Source organism: Lactuca serriola, chromosome 8 (genome assembly GCF_051521515.1).
Source record: "Lactuca serriola cultivar US96UC23 chromosome 8, Lser_US96UC23_V15, whole genome shotgun sequence".
NCBI classification, from domain to species: Eukaryota; Viridiplantae; Streptophyta; class Magnoliopsida; order Asterales; family Asteraceae; genus Lactuca; species Lactuca serriola.
In genome coordinates this window covers 70,012,224-70,017,968 of record NC_136415.1, presented here as the reverse complement: position 1 = coordinate 70,017,968, position 5,745 = coordinate 70,012,224, and the positions used below count along the sequence as shown (strand labels likewise).

Here is a 5,745-nt window from a genome sequence, read left to right as displayed (position 1 = left end):
GGCTGCACCATTCATGAAAGTTGGAGGGGCAAGATTGTAATTATGCTTTATATATATGGTTATTTACGTGATAAGAAAAGGGAGACAGAAAAAAAAAAAGGAGAGAACCCTACGAAGAAAAAAAAAGAATCGACTGCCGGCACAGTGCTTAAAAGAAATCCAAGAAGCCTTTATCATTCTTCGTCACCCTCTGAACTTTTTGGAAGCGAACATCACAATGATAATCAAAACTGGTGCATGTGGTAACCGAACCATAATTGGGTGATTTCTTTTCTTTATTATTCTGAAAAAAAAAATTTTCCGATTATATTCCTATGCGGTTAGATACTATACTAAGTTTATTTTGTTGATTAGAATTGAAATCAAGGATAATGATGTTGGATTTTTATCTGTTTGTGGTGTTTAATTTTAATTTTATGGAGTAATTTTTATTAGGGTTTGGTTGACTAGGGTGAGATGGTAATTTTAATGTAGTTGATTTTGTTTGAACCAATTTTGTTGAAATCGAATAGCATATTTAAATGTGTTCTTATTTTAAAAATATAAATTTTGACGGGTAATTTTGATTTTGGCTAGCACTTGATCAACGTTAGTTATGGTTAATTTTCTTGGTTTAAATTTAATATTTACATGCTTATATTGACTTCGAGAGAAGCTTTATTTGTGACATCGTTTGAATATGAATGTGCGGTTTCGTTATCTCGCTTAAACTTAACATAGACGTGTGTTAGGGCATTTTTAACAAAACCATTGGACTTAATGCTTTTTAAAATCATGAACTACATAGAGATATGAGTGAATGTTTTTTTTTTTTTTTTTTTTTTATCGAATCATGAGACCAAGAGGTAATTGATAACTTTTGTTGGTGTTAAGTTATTCGTTTCTATATAATTGGTTTAACAAATTAGTTGCATTAGAAGAACTGTTGAATCCGTATAAGTCAACTAAACCCCATATTTCTCATAATTTTTAAATCGTTTAATTGTTTTCCTTGTTTGTTCGATTATTCTAGTTGTCCTTTTTACGTTGCTGAATTTAGTTTAATTTTATTTTAGTAGTTTCTTTAGTTTAATAAAATCAATCACTTTTGCAATCAATTGCCTAGTTCTCTCTTCCTTAGAATAGGATAGTCTCTGTGGGTTCGATATCTGGTCTTACGACTATATTACTTGCACGACCTCGTATACTTGCGAGTACGCGTTTTCGTCAACAAGTTTTTGGCGCCGTTGCCGGGGAACTATTTTTATTTTTAAGTTAGAACATTAGGTAGTTGTTAGACTCTTAAACATCTTGAGGATATTTTACTCTGGCCGGTCGAAGATTCAGACCACCTGAATTTGCGCTTGATTGGGAGATTGAAAGAACTTTGAGAGGGTTGAGGAGACTTCGGATTCAAGAAGATATGGGAGATAACGTAAACAATAATGGAAACAGAGGTTTCGAAGGAACAAACCCGCCAATTGTCAGTGCAACAATTAATGCTGACAATTTTGAATTCAAACCTGTGATGTTTCAGATGATCAATAACAATGGTCTCTTTGGAGGTATGTCTAGTGATGAGCCCTTGTCCCATCTGCGTTCCTTTAACCAGATGTGTGATAATTTCAAACAAAGAGGCATGACGTCTGATGCATTTAGGCTAAGATTATTTCCGTACACACTACAAGGGAAAGCTAGAGACTGGTTTGAGTCTTTGCCTTCTGATTCCATCACCACTTGGGAGGAATTAAGAGAAAAATTCCTAAAAAGATTTTTCCCACCCACGCGAAATGCAAATCTAAGAAATGCCATCACATCATTCCAACAAATGGATGGTGAATCGTTATGGGAAGTGTGGGAGAGATGGAACAATTTGCTGAGAAAATGTCCGACACATCGACTCCCTGATGATGTGAAACTTGAGACATTTTACCAAGGTTTGGATGCTCAAACACGCATGCTAGTAGATACATCAGCTGGAGGAGCTTTGCTCACAAAGAGCTATGAGGAGAGCGTGGAGATATTGGATAGAATAGCAACCAATAATTCCAGTGGCCCACAGATAGGGTACATGCAAGTGGTTCGAAAGGAAGTACACCGGCTAAAGTTCGTCTTGCAGCTCAAAATGATGCATTAGCAGCCGAGTTGGCCACAATCAAGAGCATGATGAAGAATATGATGTCAAGCAATGGGATGAAAGAGAAGAAGGTTGACTTTTGTGCGGTTTGTCAAGGCGTCCATGATTATAGTGAATGCCCACAGAATCCTGAATCTGTATTTTTCATGGGAAGTCAAAATTTCCCACGACAAAACAATCCATACTCTGAAACATACAATCCAGGATGGAGAAATCATCCTAATTTCTCATGGGGTGGACAACAACAACAAATGCATCCTCCGCAAGAGCAGTTTCAGCAAAGGCCTCAAAACCCGCCGGGGTTTTATCAAATGCCAAATCAACAAGTGAGACCACAAGGAGGTGCATTCCACCAGGCATCAGGAAGTAGTACAAAACCGACAGCGCCTTCATCAAATCAAGAGATGTCACCTTTCGAGAAAGCAATGATGGAGTTTATGATCAAACAAGATCAAAAGACCGAGGCACGTGAAAAGAATCAAGCAATTGCTATGAGAAATTTGGAAAATCAGTTAGGGCAATTAGCACAAGCACTGAACTCACGAGAACCTGGAACGTTGCCAAGTAACACCCAAAATCCAGGTAATGTCAATGATAAGAGGCAATGTAATGCCATCACACTTAGATCGGGAAAGGAGTTAGCTCCAAAGAATCATGACTTACCAGTCACAGATGATGAGCAACACCCGGTAAGTGTTGAGACTCATAAGAAGAAGCACGAATTGAAAGATGATGAAAAAGAGTATGTCGAGATTGAGGACATAACTGATGAGGAGTATGGGCAGAAGAAAGTGAACAAGGAAGGTCCAACAAGTTCAAGTCCAAGTGTTGGAAATCAAAAGAAGGCCCAAGAAAAAGATGCTCGAACTGGTGCGATAGTTGCACCAACAAATTTGCCTTTCCCACCTAGGCAAAGTAAGTCTAAAGTCGATGATGGGCAATTTAAAAAGTTCTTAGAGATCCTTTCTCAACTTCATATCAACATCCCTTTTGTTGAAGCCTTGAAACAAATGCCCACATATGCAAAGTTTATGAAGGATGTTCTTACAAAGAAAAGAGTTTTTGGAGAATTTGAGACTGTTGCAATGACAAAAACTTGCACATCAATAATCCAAAACAAATTGCCTGTGAAAAAGGATGATCCAGGTAGTTTCATTCTACCTTGTAGAATTGGAAAGTTAGACAAGATAGGCTTATGTGATTTGGGAGCAAGCATAAATTTGATGCCTCTGTCTATTTTTCGAAGATTGGGAGTTGGAGAAGCTAGGCCAACCACTATCTCACTCCAGCTGGCAGATCGATCAGTGGTATATCCAGAAGGTAAAATCGAGGATATTGTTATCAAAATCGACAATCTCTTTGTTCCTGCGGATTTTATCATTTTGGATTATGAAGCCGATGACGATTGTGGAATAATTTTGGGAAGGCCATTTTTAGCTACAGCTGGAGCTTTGATTGATGTGAAAAAAGGAGAAATCACATTGAGAGTGAATGATGAGCAAAGGACATTCAATATGTTTAAGGCTGTGAAGCAACCTTTTAATATGGAAGAGTGTTCATTTGTACGAGTCATAGATAACTTGGTACATGCAGAAGTGGCTCAATTGAGTAAAGTGACTCATGATATTGAGGAAATTGAAGAATGGAAAATAAAGGAAGATGTGAGATGGGTCAAGGAGGAGTTGGACCTAAAGGATAGGGTAACTGCACCAACATTACCCTCTATTGAAAAAGCACCGGATTTGGAGCTGAAGCAGCTTCCAACACACTTAAAATATGCATACTTAAGAGATGATGATACATTGCCTGTAATTATCTCATCTCAATTGTCGAGTGTGCAGGAAAAAGAATTGGTTGATGTTCTCAAGGAAAATGAGAAAGCAATTGGATGGACGTTAGCAGACATAAAAGGAATTAGCCCGGCAATGTGCATGCATAAGATAAATTTGGAGGAGGGAGCAAAAACATCTGTTGAACACCAAAGGAGACTGAATCCATTGATGAAGGATGTTGTAAAAAGGGAAATCATCAAATGGTTAGATGCGGGGATTATCTACCCGATTGCCGATAGTGAGTGGATTAGTCCAGTGCATTGTGTTCCTAAGAAAGGTGGAGCAACAGTAGTCCAAAATGATATTGGGGAAATGATCACAAAGAGGACAGTGACAGGCTGGAGGATTTGTATAGATTACAGAAAGTTAAATACCGCAACTAGGAAGGACCATTTCCCATTACCGTTCATTGATCAGATGTTGGATCGTCTTGCTGGTAAGTCATTCTACTGCTTTTTGGATGGATACTCTGGATATAATCAGATTTCTATTGCACCAGAAGATCAACACAAAACTACTTTCACATGTCCATTTGGTACCTTTGCTTTTAGACGCATGCCTTTTGGTTTATGTAATGCCCCAGCTACATTCCAAAGGTGCATGATGTCTATTTTTTCAGACATGGTTGAAAATTTTGTTGAAGTCTTTATGGATGATTTTTCAGTCCATGGTGATACATTTGAGAGTTGCTTGAAAAACCTGACTGCGGTATTGCAAAAGTGTGTTCAACATAATCTTGTGCTAAATTGGGAAAAATGCCATTTTATGGTAAAAGAGGGTATTGTGTTGGGACACAAGGTTTCTGAAAAAGGAATTGAGGTTGACCGAGCAAAGATTGAGATTATTGAAAGACTTGAAGCACCTATCAATGTCAAGGGCATTCGTAGCTTTCTAGGGCATGCTGGATTCTATAGGCGTTTCATAAAAGATTTCTCAAAAATAGCAAAGCCACTTACCCAACTTTTGGAGCAAGATCGAGAGTTTATCTTTGATGGTTCATGCAAAAGAGCATTTGAGGAGTTGAAAAGAAGACTTACTAGTGCACCTGTCATTGTTGCACCTGATTGGGATGAGCCATTTGAGATCATGAGTGATGCAAGTGATACAGCCATTGGTGCAGTACTTGGGCAGCGAAGAGGAAAGTTTTTCCACACGATTTACTATGCTAGCACCACCCTGAATGGCACCCAATTAAACTACACAACCACTGAAAAAGAGTTTTTAGCTGTGGTATTCTCACTTGAAAAGTTCAGATCATATCTTATTGGTGCAAAAGTGATTGTATACACGGATCATGCAGCAATCAGATACTTGATGGCAAAAAAAGATGCCAAGGCAAGGTTGATCAGGTGGATTTTGTTGTTGCAAGAGTTTGATCTGGAGGTGCGAGACAAGAAAGGAGTTGAGAATGTGGTTGCAGATCACCTCTCAAGGTTAGATAAAGAGAGTACAAAATATGATCAACCAGTGATTCAAGATAGCTTTCCAGATGAGAGGATTTTGAGAGTGAGTGGAGAACACCCATGGTATGCTAACATTGTGAATTACTTGGTAGGTGGTGTATTTCCTGATGGGTTTAGTTGGCATCAAAAGAAAAAGCTAATGTCTGATGCTAAATTCTATTTTTGGGATGAACCGTATTTGTTTAGACTAAATGTTGATAAGATGTGGAGGAGGTGTATCCCAGAAATGGAACAGAAGCAAATTCTAGAAAAATGTCACAACTCAGAATATGGAGGTCACTTTCAAGGTGAAAAGACTGCAATACGTGTCCTGCATTCAGGATTTTATTGGCCA

The 5,745-nt window shown here is 38.2% G+C and overlaps 1 non-coding gene across 1 annotated transcript; it reads right to left on the bottom strand.

The window, feature by feature from the left end:
- Positions 1-1,774: 1,774 nt before the first annotated feature.
- On the bottom strand, positions 1,775-1,881 carry LOC145071720 (small nucleolar RNA R71). Its single transcript, XR_013690728.1, has one exon. It is a non-coding gene; the product is annotated as a small nucleolar RNA R71 (small nucleolar RNA).
- Between the last annotated feature and the right edge of the window lie 3,864 nt (positions 1,882-5,745).